Source organism: Schistocerca piceifrons, chromosome 5, assembly GCF_021461385.2.
Source record: "Schistocerca piceifrons isolate TAMUIC-IGC-003096 chromosome 5, iqSchPice1.1, whole genome shotgun sequence".
NCBI classification, from domain to species: Eukaryota; Metazoa; Arthropoda; class Insecta; order Orthoptera; family Acrididae; genus Schistocerca; species Schistocerca piceifrons.
Window position 1 is genome coordinate 459,496,624 of NC_060142.1, and position 14,114 is coordinate 459,510,737.

Sequence of the window (14,114 nt, forward strand, 5' to 3'; positions counted from 1 at the left end):
ATAAGATGAACATCAACAAAAGCAAAGCGAGGATAATGGAATGTAGTCGAGTTGACTCGGGTGATGCTGAGGGAATTAGAATAAAGTAGCAAAGGAGTTTTGCTATTTGGGGAGCAAAATAACTGATGATGGTCGAAGTACAGAGGATATAAAATGTAGACTGGCAACGGCAAGGAAAGCGTTTCTGAAGAAAAGAAATTTGTTAACATCGAGTATAGATTTAAGTGTCAGGAAGTCGTTTTTGAAAGTATTTGTATGGAGCGTAGCCATGTATGGAAGTGAAACATGGACGATAAATAGTTTGGACAAGAAGAGAATAGAAGCTTGCGAAACGTGGTGCTACAGAAGAATTCTTAAGAATAGATGGGTAGATCACATAACTAGTGAGGAGCTATTGAATAGAATTGGGGAGAAGAGCAGTTTGTGGCACAACATGACAAGAAGAAGGGACCGGTTGGTAGGACAGGTTCTGAGGCATCAGAGGATCACAAATTTAGCATTGGAGGGCAGTGTGGAGGGTAAAAATCGTAGAGGGAGACCAAGAGATGAATACACTAAGCAGATTCAGAAGGATGTAGGTTGCAGTAAGTACTGGGAGATGGAGAAGCTTGCACAGGATAGAGTAGCATGGAGAGCTGGATCAAACAAGTCTCAGGACTGAAGACCACAACAACAACAACAACAACAACAACAACAACATACTTATATGTACGACGTTATCGCAATAAATTATTTCACAGACCTCTGGTTATGTGATATAAATAACGTATACATTAGTTCGCCCTTCTGAGGAATTTCCAAATGGAGAGTTGATCTCCAAAAAATAATTAACTCTCCCCTTAAACTGCACTTTATTTGTAGCTAAACGTCTTATGTTTGCTGCCAAATGATTGAGAATGTTTATTCCTCAATAATGGACGCCTTACAGAACCAAAGCAAGAGACTAATTCTTTTTGTTCTGCATAGTGATGGTACTGATACAATGAAATAGTTTTGAAAGAGAAATATAATACTTATGACAAATTTATTTCAAAAATAAATGTGCTAAGAGACAGTAATTAGCATATTCAGTTTTTCTGCAAGATTATTCTGAATTCAAATCAGAAATAACTCATACTACATGCTTTGGACTCAGAAAACACAAATCTGACTTCACGAGAAGTAACAAATCTCGATAAAACTTGGCCCATACAGGAAAATAATTGTTGCATTACAGTACATTACAGTACAGAAGGTAACTAAAAGAAATACTCACTGAAACGCACAGAAATAGCACTTTTACTCAAAGTCGACAACTGCACTGAAGTCACCGCGATTGCTAATGGTTCCTTGGACTTTACAAATGGCGGCGTATGGTTCTTAATATGATGTTTCGTCACCATGGACGGTGATGCTTGCTCTACAACGTGCACCCAAGCTGGCCACAAGGTAGGTAAGATGTTCCTGTGATAGGGCGTTCCTTTCCTCACAGTTGAGAACTGCTGGATGGTCGTTGGTGGACATGTACGTGCTACAATACGTCTCTCCAACGCATCCTACAAGTGTTCGATGAGATTTAAGTCGGGCGAAAACGGTGGCCAAACCATTCACCAAATATCCTCTCGTTCCAAGAGCTCGTCACAGTAGCTTTTGCTAGTGAGTGTACCACGTTAAAAGATTTGGAAGTCGATATGCCTATGCGACGTACCTCCCCACACCGTAATATGAGGGAGCCTCTCCGTCGTTTCTAGGCCCCCGGTTAACATACAATGCAATACAATACCTTCTGTACTATACTGCAGCAGTTTCTCCTGTGTATGATCCAGTTTTCGTCGAGCTGTTGATACTTGGCTCTGACACGTATTGCGAAAGTTACTTTCATCCTCATGTTTTGTACGCCAGTGTATCATACCGCCTAACTGGTAGGATCCATTCTTCAGTTCTTCATATTTTGACCCACTGTTGTCATTTCTGCTTCCATCTACACCCTAAGTTCAAAGTAATCTTGTATTACATATTGGAGTCTCTATATGTCCCTCCAGTTCATCCTCCCTATATCTTAGTAAAGATGTCAAGTTTAAAACGTTAGCGCATATTGTACTTTAACGCCCTTTCCGATGGTTTCTTTCCTGCTTTCGTTTCTAGATCTTCTCATTTTACATTACATTTGTGCACTAAAGTGGTGGTATCCTTCTGCAGCCCTATATTTCAAAAGCTTGAAATGTATTATGTTTCCCACGGCCACCTTACCTTTCCACAAATTGCTGTAGTCCAGACACGGAAATTCAGAATGTTGTCCATCTCTACTGAATGCCAATCGACCTCTTTTGTTGAAGGTAAGCTGTGATCGCCTGTGTCTTTCGGGCAGTCTCACTTCATTTATGATAGTTTTCCCATATTGTACCCTAACTGTCTATTGTTCGTTTTTTTCCATTTTGTAATTCTCAGTGCTCCTACACTCCACCGCATTGGTTACATTTTTGTAATTTTGGTTAGGCATTTCATAAAAACAAAGTTTATTTACTGTATGTGGAACACCCATACGTTCGGTTACTTTTTTATTGTTTAAGGACCGAAATTTTCTGTGCTGTTTGGCATACTGTATGTTTCATGAGTACTTCATTCACTTGTTGTATTAATTCCGAATTTCTGTTAATTATCCAACACTTTGGAAGAGTTCACGACACGAGTAGATGAGGTAGCGGATGACATCTGTAGTCATACGAATCTCTCTGCAGACGATATAGTCGTATACTTGGAGGCAGTATTATTAGAAACGTGTTATGAAATGCTGACAGACTTGCAGATTAACGGTGTCTGGTGCAAAAATTGGCGGAAGACTCTGATCATAATGAAAGACGTCACAGAAATTCTCAAGAAACGGCTGTGGTAGACGTTGCAAGAAATGCGCAGTGCTCAGTTTCCAAAACGAGACAAGGAACGTATTACTTTCGCCAAAACTACACGTCACCTAGTGACCACGACGGTAGTATCAGAGAAATTCAGGTTGACAAGAAGACTGCAGAAGTAAACGTTGATGTAGAAGAAAAGAGAAAAGTATTATTAAAGACTAATACGCACTAATCAAAATGAAGTGACGAAAGAAGTGCATCTGCATATGACGAACGCTGATCGCATGGACTTTAGTCTGAGTAATTTTATTAAAGTCGCGTCTAATATCAGAGAGAAATAAGATTCATATGTACATGACGCTAGGACGGCCGGTACTTTTCTATCGTTGGAAAACTGAGCGACCCCAGCAACAACTGAAGAAACAGTCTGTGCCTTGGAGCCGAAGGTTCCTCAAAAGTCCTAAGGACCCGTCTATGACACCATGGAAGGTAAACAGAAACAGAGAGCGAAAGAAACCTGCCACACGTTGGCCGAGTATTATGGCAGAAGAGGCTACAGTGGTTTGGCCACATCTTTCGAGCCGATGGATCCCTAGCTAACCGAGTCCCCCATTCTCAACCTGCTGGGAATTGCCCAAAGGGACTTCCAAGGACGTGATGGAAGGATCGCGTCCTAACAGTCATTAAAGAAGTGGAGCTGACAGCGGTGGAAGATGAAGCTGGAGACTGGCAAAGATGAATTACCATCTACAGTAGATATCTCCTACATTGTGACTAACGGACTTTCTTTTTTATTCTGCTTTTTTGTAATGTGTTCAAAAATGGCTCTGAGCACGATGCGACTTAACTTCTGAGGTCATCAGTCGCCTAGAACTTAGAACTAATTAAACCTAACTAACCTAAGGACATCACACACATCCATGAACGAGCAGGATTCGAACCTGCAACCGTAGCGGTCGCTCGGCTCCAGACTGTAGCGCCTAGAACCGCACGGCCACTCAGGCCGGCTTTGTAATGTGTTACTTTACAATTTTTATAGTGTGTAGCTTCTGTGTTTTCCTTTTGTAGTGCGCTTTCTTTTCTTTTTTTCTGTAGGCCTTAAAGGCCCTTCAACGCAGTAAATGCTGAATATTAATGAAATTTTGAATGGTTTATAATATTTGCTTTAATAATATTAATTAGCTAATTGTAGCTATGTTCCTCGAGGTAATGGTTACTTGATCTGTTGGTCATTTCATCTACTGAGAAACTATGTGGTTATAGGGTGTTACGTTTACCTTGAACTGAGAATGAAAAATATCTCAAGAAATACGAGAATGTAAACCTGCAAAATTAACTGGTATCTGTCTTCCAGATCCATAACTGGGCACATCCGTAAGGGGAACACTGCAGTTATGCTAATCTGACACAACACGACGTTCATAATTCTCAGGCCGAGACTGTTGTTTACTTTTGCCATTTCGTGCTGCGGAAAAAGATTCCTAGGATATAATGATGTCTCGCAGTAATGGGCTGTTACTGTTAGCGTGATCGAAAAGAGAGGAGAAAACGTAGAAGGAAACGAAACGCAAACGAGATAAATACTAACCATTCAGAGAGGGTCACGATGGCTAAGTGTGACTTTCCTTACAAAGGCTGTCGGAGTCTGCAAGACAGGTTGCTGGGATCATTTTACTCCTAGATGGGCTACTGGGAGAAAGATTCGTGACTGCCCTAAAGGACATAAGGGCAGCGGTAATGAGACGATGACGATGCGGCAGCACGCTCGAGACGGGAGAGGAAATAATGAGGAGTGGAGGGGGGAGAGGTGGCGAGGAGCGAGCAGGTGGTCGCGAGATCGACGGGCGACGTTCGACGGCGCCAGCGACGAGTAGCCGGCCGGGCGGTAACCAGAGGAGTGGCGGCCAGATAGCCATCTCCAACCGCCCACGCCTCCCTCCCCTCGGCAGGACCGAACAGATTTGACACTGTCGACGGACACCGATCGGAGATAGCTCCCGCCGGCCGCGGTATTGTGCGCCGTTGCACGCACGCACGCCGGTACGCGGGCGCACGCGCTCGCGAGATGCCTATCGGGCCCACAATGCGGCGACCAGCTCGCGGTAGGGTCGCCACGGTGCAGTCCGCGGCAGCTATCTGCGCCGTCTGGGGCGCCCACGGCCGCCACTCGTATTCATGAATTCATAATTGAGAGTGTTTGCTCGCCGTGTCCGGGTACCTGCGAGCTACAACTGCCGACCCCGCTACCGTCGATATTTGGCGGGCAGGTAAGCCAAGGACCGGCTCCTGCTCGATTCCTGACATCTTTATTGGCCCACGCCACACACTCTCTATTATTCGGCTTCTGAATACGCAACTCCGGTATGGAACAGTTCCAGATATTTTTACCTTCACAACCAAGTACCCAGCGTCTGCATCTTACATTCGGATAAACTTTTCTTAATTTTTAAACCCTCAGTCACTATTTTATTAGATTCTTGCACAAGTTTGTACGATTTTTCTTTTGCTTATTGATATTCTGGTTGATGTGGGTTTATTTATCGACTATCGTATTTTATTTGTAGTTCAATATTGCTGTCTGAGTTTTCGCATTGTCATTTTGTCGTTTGGAGACAGAGAGTGGAGTTGTAGATGTTAGAAAATGGAGTGCCAAGTGGAGAAATCAGGGCATTTACGACATATTCTTCCTTTTCAGTTCAACAGAGGGGTGACACCAGCACGGGCAGCCAGAAACATTTGCGCCATATACACTACTGGCCATTAAAATTGCTACACCAAGAAGAAATGCAGATGATAAACGGGTATTCAATGGACAAATATATTATACTACAACTGAAATTTGATTACATTTTCACGCAGTTTTGGTGCATAGATCCTGAGAAATCAGTACCCAGAACCACCACCTCTGGCCGTAATAACGGCCTTGATACGCCTGGCCATTGAGTCAAAAAGAGCTTGGATGGCGTGTACAAGTACAGCTGCCCAAGCAGCTTCAACATGATACCACAGTTCATCAAGAGTAGTGACTGGCGTATTGTGACGAGCCAGTTGCTCGGCCACCATTGACCAGACGTTTTCAGTTGGTGAGAGATCTGGAGAATGTGCTGGCCAGGGCAGCAGTCGAACACTTTCTGTATCCAGAAAGGCCTGTACAGGACCTGCAACATGCGGTCGTGTATTATCCTGCTGAAATGTGGGGTTTCGCAGGGATCGAATGAAGGGTAGAGCCACTGATCGTAACACATCTGAAATGTAACGTCCACTGTTCAAAGTGCAGTCAATGCGAACAAGAGGTGACCGAGACGTGTAACCAATGGCACCCCATACCATCACTCCGGGTATGCCAGTATGACGAATACACGCTTCCAATGTGCGTTCAACGCGATGTCACCAAACACCGATGCGACCATCATGATGCTGTAAACAGAACCTGGATTCATCCGAAAAAAAGACGTTTTGCCATTCGTGCACCCACGTTCGTCGTTGAGTACACCATCGCAGGCGCTCCTGTCTGTGATGCAGCGTCAAGGGTAACCGCAGCCATGGTCTCCGAGCTGATAGTCCATGCTGCTGCAAACGTCGTCGAACTGTTCGTGGAGATGGTTGTTGTCTTGCAAATGTCCCCCTCTGTTGACTCAGGGATCGAGACGTGGCTGCACGATCCGTTACAGCCATGCGGATAAGATGCCTGTCATCTCGACTGCTAGTGGTACGAGGCCGTTGGGATCCAGCACGGCCTTCCGTATTACCCTCCTGAACCCACCGATTCCATATTCTACTAACAGTCACTGGATCTCGACCAGCGCGAGCAGCAATGTCACGATACGATAAACCGCAAGCGCGATTGGGTACAATCCGACCTTTATTGAAGTCGGAAACGTGATGGTACGCATTTCTCCTCCTTACACGAAGCATCACAACAACGTCAACTGCTGTTTGTGTATGAGAAATCGGTTGGAAACTTCCCTCATGTCAGCACGTTGTAGGTGTCGCCACCGGCACCAACCTTGTGTGAATGCTCTGAACATCTAATCATTTGCGTATCACAGCATCTTCTTCCTGTCGGTTAAATTTCTCGCCTGTAGCACGTCATCTTCGTGGTGTAGCAATTTTAATGGCCAGTAGTTTATGAGGATAATGCTAGGGGACAGAGCACGGCAAAAAATGGTTTTCTCGTTTTAAGAAGGGTTCGTTTGACATTAGAGACTCTCCACGTTCAGGAGGGGTCTGAATTAAGATAATTTAAACGCTCTAATCCACAAGAATCCACGTGAGTGTACTCGAGAACTGGCAAACGCGGTGTACTGTGATCATTCCACCATCGTGCGACATTTGCATGCTGCGGGGAAAGTTTCTGCTACTTCTCCTATAATATAGATATGAGAACACCGACTCGGGAGGAACGGAGTATCGTCGTTGAAGATCCAGAGTATCTACAGAACATATAGATCCGAGGAATCAAAATTTATTCCTATTTGAGCTCAGAAATATTAATAGTAAATGTGAAGATGTTCACAATCAATAGTGAAGTGTGTTAAATGTGGTGTCGCGTAACATGCTTCCATAACCTTCGATGCTGCAGCTATGTATTAGGTACATTTCAGCCTCAGACGATAATCATGAATAATTAAGATGTAATAAAACCAGTGATACTGAAGCATGCCTAAGGCGTCAGTACCATTCCGCATTGAAGAAAACCTATGATATAAGTAGATGAGATACATTCCTATACGATCATTCAGATTTTGCACAGAAAGTGATTAGAACAAAGTACATGAAATGTCTGTACTTATTAAAGTTCCATTGAGTATTATGCGTCCACTGTTGGGTTTGTCATACTGTTGATTTGATTGCAGAGTAGGTAAAGAATGAAGCTAGGATAAGAATTGCAGTCAGTGAATCATGTAGCAATTATCTTGTCACTATTACAGATTATTTCTACAGTCGTAGTAATAATTTTAGTATTTTATTCATGGCTGTGTTTACAATAATCACATACAATATGTACATTTCTGGACATATCACGGCACTGATGACTGAATTTTATTGTAAAAAGTATAATAATTTTACAGACGGAAGCGCGAATAACTTCGCAGGAAAAATGTATATAGATATAGATATCTTTTGCAGCATTTATAGAACTGTTTGAATACAAAGTGTAGAAACCTTGCAAAACTGGAAATAAGAGAGAAATTACCTATTGCATTATTTCTATCAAATAATTTTCATTTATTTGCATTTAATCCTCAAAAAATTTCCACCCATTTCATTGCAAGTCCCTTCCTTAATTCACAGTAGTTCTTTGTAGTTTGTTACGGCATTTATTTCTCTGAGGGCAGCTGTGTTTAGCCGTCGACACATTTCTTCCGCTTTAAAAAAAAATCAGTAAACATTCCTTCTGGATAACTAGCCTTCATAAATGACTCAAGTGGAAGAGAATGAGGAGCCATTGATGAGCAATCTGCTGCGTTCCAAATGTACAATATTTCTGGCTTGCTGCAAGAGCGCCTTCAGTTCGCTCTCGTAGTCAAACGGATCTTAGCACGTAACACCGGTGCTCAGTAAGCAGGATGTCGATTTACTTGGCCCCCGGAAGAAGGCTCTATTAACTTTCCGATCAACAGTGGTGAAGACCTGAATTTAAATAAGTTTCGTTTGCCCAACGTCCCTTGGAGTAACGGGCACCTCAACTCCAGACACCTCCAAGCCGATATTTGTTTAAACTGCAACGTATCTTTCTTTACTTTTCATTCGAAGCTGTTCGCGTTACTCCCCCCTCGGGCGACATGACTTATTTCTTCGATGCCTTTACTAAACCATCCTTTCCTGAAAGTGTGCGCTGTTAGTGATTTAACCGTATTCGGATAATGGCGTTGCCGTGGCAACGTGTTTACCACCGAGCTGACTGAACCACCCTTCCCTGCCCCACTAATTTCAGCCGTCGTCTTATCGTGACTCACGACAAGTGACTCATCTGCCCTGTGTACCCGCTGAGGTGGACACCAGCAGTCCACAATAGTCCGTAGCTGCTGCACCTTGGAGTGTGCGTCACACCACCCCTTTGTACTACGCAAACACCCGACCTGCGGATTTCCTTACCACGTTCTTGCCTGCTCAGTTAGGAGTACAAAGGAGTTTTCAGCTGAAACTTACGTCCTGTTGGTGTTTAACAAAAATAAAGTTCTGTTTCATTTATTTGATTTACACTCATTCGCCGTGAATCCGAAATACTGCAGTTATTCAAGTAAACAAAAAGAATCCTTGGGATTTCGAGTCTGCGCGTCGCTTGTTAGGTTATATTTTACGTTGCCACGGCGTAACTCTCTCCATTTTTAACTCAGTATTGTATTTTGTACTAGAAGTTCATGTTGCAATGATTTTGGTAACGTCTGTCCAATAATGTGTTGGTCCCAATCTGATTCCACTTGAATTATCTATCTATATGGGCCCAGACTGCGTATTTCGGTGGAATAATCTATTAAAATAAAATAAATTACTTCCTAGCATGCTAGTAGGTATTGGCGGAATTGTCCGGCAATTTGGAACGACATAAAACCCAGTGCAATGGTTTATTCAAATACCAGTGCATTGCGTGTGATTGAAAAGCTGATGGACAGAGAAAATAATACTTTCCATCCATATATTGAATTAGTTCACCTGCAAGATACAACCTCCGTGAAACAGAATGGGACAAGCTAAAACCTCTGGCCGTTTCCGTCGCTGCTGACAATCAGCCTTCGAAATTGTTCGTCAGTAGAATATGAGTCAAGGATAATTTCTGCCACCACAAATATTGAACGACTTGAGCTTCGAATTTAAAAAAGAACTGACTGGACGTATTCTACTTGCGGGAGTACAATACGAATATAAAGCTGCAATTATGACTTTAGAAAACGCTACCGTACCAATCACGGTAGACACCATAAAAATAAGTTGTCTCGTGGAATGTTCTTTGACAGCACTGTTAAACCATTAATTAGCTACGCTGTTCTGTAAATCAACACCAAAAAGGATGGCTCTGCTACTTTCAAGAAAGCTTCCAGGTCCTACAATTGCAGCAGATATGAGCATCCACCAAAGTTGCAACAGCAAGAGCAAAACTGATATCAAACCGTCAGCCAAAACAACAGACTGCGAAACATTCCTCTGTAGTGCAGCTCCAGATAAGGATATATGTGACAAAATAAGTTTAAACCTGTGACAGGTTTGCAAGCTCTTACTGCAATCTTACGTGTGATGGAAATAGGACTTTTGCATATAGATTTCCTATTGCGTAGCAAAAAGGGGAGGACTGAAGTATGGTATATACTGTACGTACCTCAAATAAGGAGAAATGTAGTTTTAGCAAACTAGTAGAAAATGACCTTTCGATTTTATTGACATTTATGACATAACCAAACTGTACTTGCTATTGTGTCCTTCGAAAATATTAAGTGTACCAATTAAGCTAATCACATCACTGGGATATTGAGCGAAAATCAATATTAAAGACAACAGTGCAAGCAGGGAGCAAAGATCCGCATTACACTGCCACAGTTTTTTTTAAGAATCTTATTTAAAATATGTAAAGGTTTTTTAAATTACCACTACCAGTCAAAAAGTTTGTCAATTAGTGTATTACTTATTTATTTAGAGACATGTTTCTAGGAAATACCTCATCTTCAGGCTAAATGGCATTACAAAAGCAATTTTACAATAAGGTCATACTGATGTTACATAGTCTTTTCAGACATGTTGTGGCTATCCTGTGGAAGGAGAGAAAACTTAGTAAGAGGCGATGTCTATTTGGAAGCTGGACTGATGTTTGCATGAAAATATTCACAATGAGACTGCCACGCCAGAAGAACAAAGTGAGTGACTGTTACAAAATATTTTCATGCAAACATGAAATGGCGGAAATATTAGTGTCACATATTATTGATAAGTTGTGGAGGCTTTTGCGCAGATGTGCTAGAGTTTGCCGAAGTGGCCGTGCGGTTAAAGGCGCTGCAGTCTAGAACCGCAAGACCGCTACGGTCGCAGGTTCGAATCCTGCCTCGGGCATGGATGTGTGTGATGTCCTTAGGTTAGTTAGGTTTAACTAGTTCTAAGTTCTAAGGGACTAATGACCTCAGCAGTTGAGTCCCATAGTACTCAGAGCCATTTTTTTTTTTGCTAGAGTTTGAAACACTATTAAAAATTTGTGGTGCTCACATACCACGCGGGCACGTTAGCTGCTAATGGTAGAAAGAGATAGTAGGGATATCTTCGGGGCAAATAGAAGCGTTTACCTAAAGACAGGCACCATGATATACGTACTCGTTGCATTTGATACAAATCTTAAATCAAACAATATATTAAATGGGTCTGCATTCACAATGGTTTGCACACGAATGGCAATAATCAATGGGATAAAACTTTTGTTGAATCCTAACTAGACTCATATGCATAAGAACTCGACAGCTACAATTAAAACCTCCCGTCCCTAGAAAGTATATTTCTCTACCGCGCCTTTAACAGTTAGAGGAGAGCTTAAACACCTGACAATACATGAGAAAAATTTTGACTTCAAAACTGGTACAAGACAGAAAACTTCCTTGCGGAACAGTAAACACTCTTGGTCGCTTTTCAATTAATTTAAACTGGTAACCAGTATCGGCTTTACAGCCGTCATAAGAATTAAAATAAGCAGGGAAGTGCTGAACGAGAATTCATGAGCATATGTGACGAGCCAGAAACCGAAATACAAGACAGCAGAATAATATCGAAATACTGAGATCTGTTTTCGAATGCTCCTTTACAAATGAAACTCAAGAAATGTTGCCATCACTCAATAGCCTTTCCGTTGCTAAAAATGAGCGATACAATAATCAGTAACAGTGGTGATGAAAAGCTGATTAAAGCGTCAAAAACCCGGTAAGGACCCACGTCTACCACAAATTAAAGCAGATTTCTTAAAAAGAGACATGTTTCCTGTGACTGTGAAAGAGCGCAGATCCATTTATAAGAAGGTAGAGTTGAACACTGAGCTACCGCCCAGTCACATGTGTTAGTATTTGAACACTAGAACATATCCTGACCGCAAACAAAATAGCCTGTGTTGTTGTTGTGGTCTTCAGTACGAAGATTATAGTGATGCATCTCTTCACGCGACCCTGTCCTGTGTAAGTCTCCTCATCTCCGAATAATTACTAAAACCTACATCCATTTGGACATACTTATTACATTCAGCTCTTGGTCTCCCTCTACTATTTTTACACACCACAAATGGTTCAAATGGCTCTAAGCAATATGGGACTTAACGTCTGAGGTCATCAGTCCCCTAGACTTAGAACCAATTAAACTTAACTACCCTAATGACATCTCATACATCCATGCCTGAGGCAGGACGCGAACCTGTGATCGTAGCAGCAGCGCGGTTCCGGATTGAAGCGCCTAGAACCACTCAGCCACAGCGGCCGGCTATACACCACAATTCCAACTAGTACCACACTGACGATTCCCTGATGACTCATAATGTGTCCTATCAACCGATTCCTTCTTTTAGTCAAATTGTGCCACAATCTTTGTCCTTCCTCCTATTTAATTTACAAATTAACAACTTCTGCTATTTTATTTACTTATTTATTTATTTAATCGTATGGCTAGGGCCCCCCGTCGGGCAGGCCGTTCGCCGGGTGCCGGTCTTTCAGTTTGACGCCTCTTCGGCGACCTACAGTCGATGATGATGATATGATGATGATGAGGACAGCACAACAATCAGTCCCTGGGCGGAGGATTCTGCTATATTTCATCCCATAGCACGACAGTATTTTTCTCGTCCGCTTGTTTCTTTAGGAAATGAGCAAACTTCGGCGGACGTGCGATAATATGAGACCTCCTAAGAAACGCAGTAATAGGATGCAAAGCCACAAAATTACCGTTTATTAAATATAACTTGCGCTTTTATAATTGTCTCGTTTGATTTATCTAATTTCCTTTATATATCTAGTAACCGTTACTTCTTGTTTAGTTAGTAATTTACAATAGAATTAATTTCGTTATGAAAATAAAATAAAAATGGGAAATTTACGCAATACCTTTTATTCGGTCACTAGTTGTTCCGGGCCACACGTTGTCGTCGCTCTATCTGATTAAATGAAAAAGAAAGAAAAGAGATAACACACGTTTCTACTATGTACGTCGTAATCTCATTCTCCCTCCTGTTTCTGTCCATCTCTTTCTCTCCATTTCTTTGTCCATCTCCTCCTCCTTGCCCCCCTCCCTTCCTTCCCCCTCTCAGTAACCGTCTTCTCCACCCCCTCTCTGTCCATCTCGTCCTGCATCATCTCTTTCCCCCTCTTCTCCCCTTTCTCTCTCAATTCCACCTCCCCCTCTCCCCCCATCTTCTCCTGCCCCATCTCTCTCCCGGTCTATCTGTCAATTACCTCTTCGCCCCATTTCTATGTCCATCTTCTTCTCCCCCCTCTCTCATCTCCTCCTGCACCCTCTTTCTCTCCATATTTTTCATTTCCGCTTTCTATCTCCATTTCCTCTCACCGCTCTGTCCATATCCTTTTCTCCCTCTCGCTGACACTGAGCCATAAATACAACTTTCCTGTCTGCTGACAACGTTAAAGTCCAAAAGTTTACTACAATTAAGTGTATAAAATCGAATTAAATCGATCAAGAATTTTTCGAGATTTTTGATAATAATGTTTCCCCTTTCTGTATTACATTTTTATTTAAATATTAAAAAAATGTATGTATTCAAAATTTCAAAGCAATCGGTGATGAACTTTAGGAGATATACGATTTTGAGCGAACAAACATAAACATTTTTATTCATGTAGATGGTAATTACGTAAACACCAATTCTACCTCCGATTGCGACAATTGCGCAGCCTTTTACTCCGACCTCGGTCCTGATAAAACCACCTCCGTCACAGACCCAGCCCAGACGGCTGTCGGAACCAGCGCTGTGGCTGGACAGCCTGTCGGTGTCGCCTGGAACCTCCCAGATCACAGATGGGAGATACGAGAGCGCTCTTAACGCACGAGGCTAACAGAGCGGATCGGGAGAATGAGCTGTGGAAAGTAGCGCGCCGCATTGGGCAACGCGGCGTCGCCGGCTGAGGCGGCCGCCGCGCGGGGGTGTGGTGGGGGTGGGCAGCCCCTGCTTTCACCGCGGTGACTCACCCCTCCAGCGGCTGGACCACTTGGCCCGTGTTGACAAACACCGGGCCGCGCCAACAATTACGTGCAGCCGGCTATTGTGAAACGGATCGTGGCCGGCTCGGCAGAATTTCTCCTTATGCAGGGACA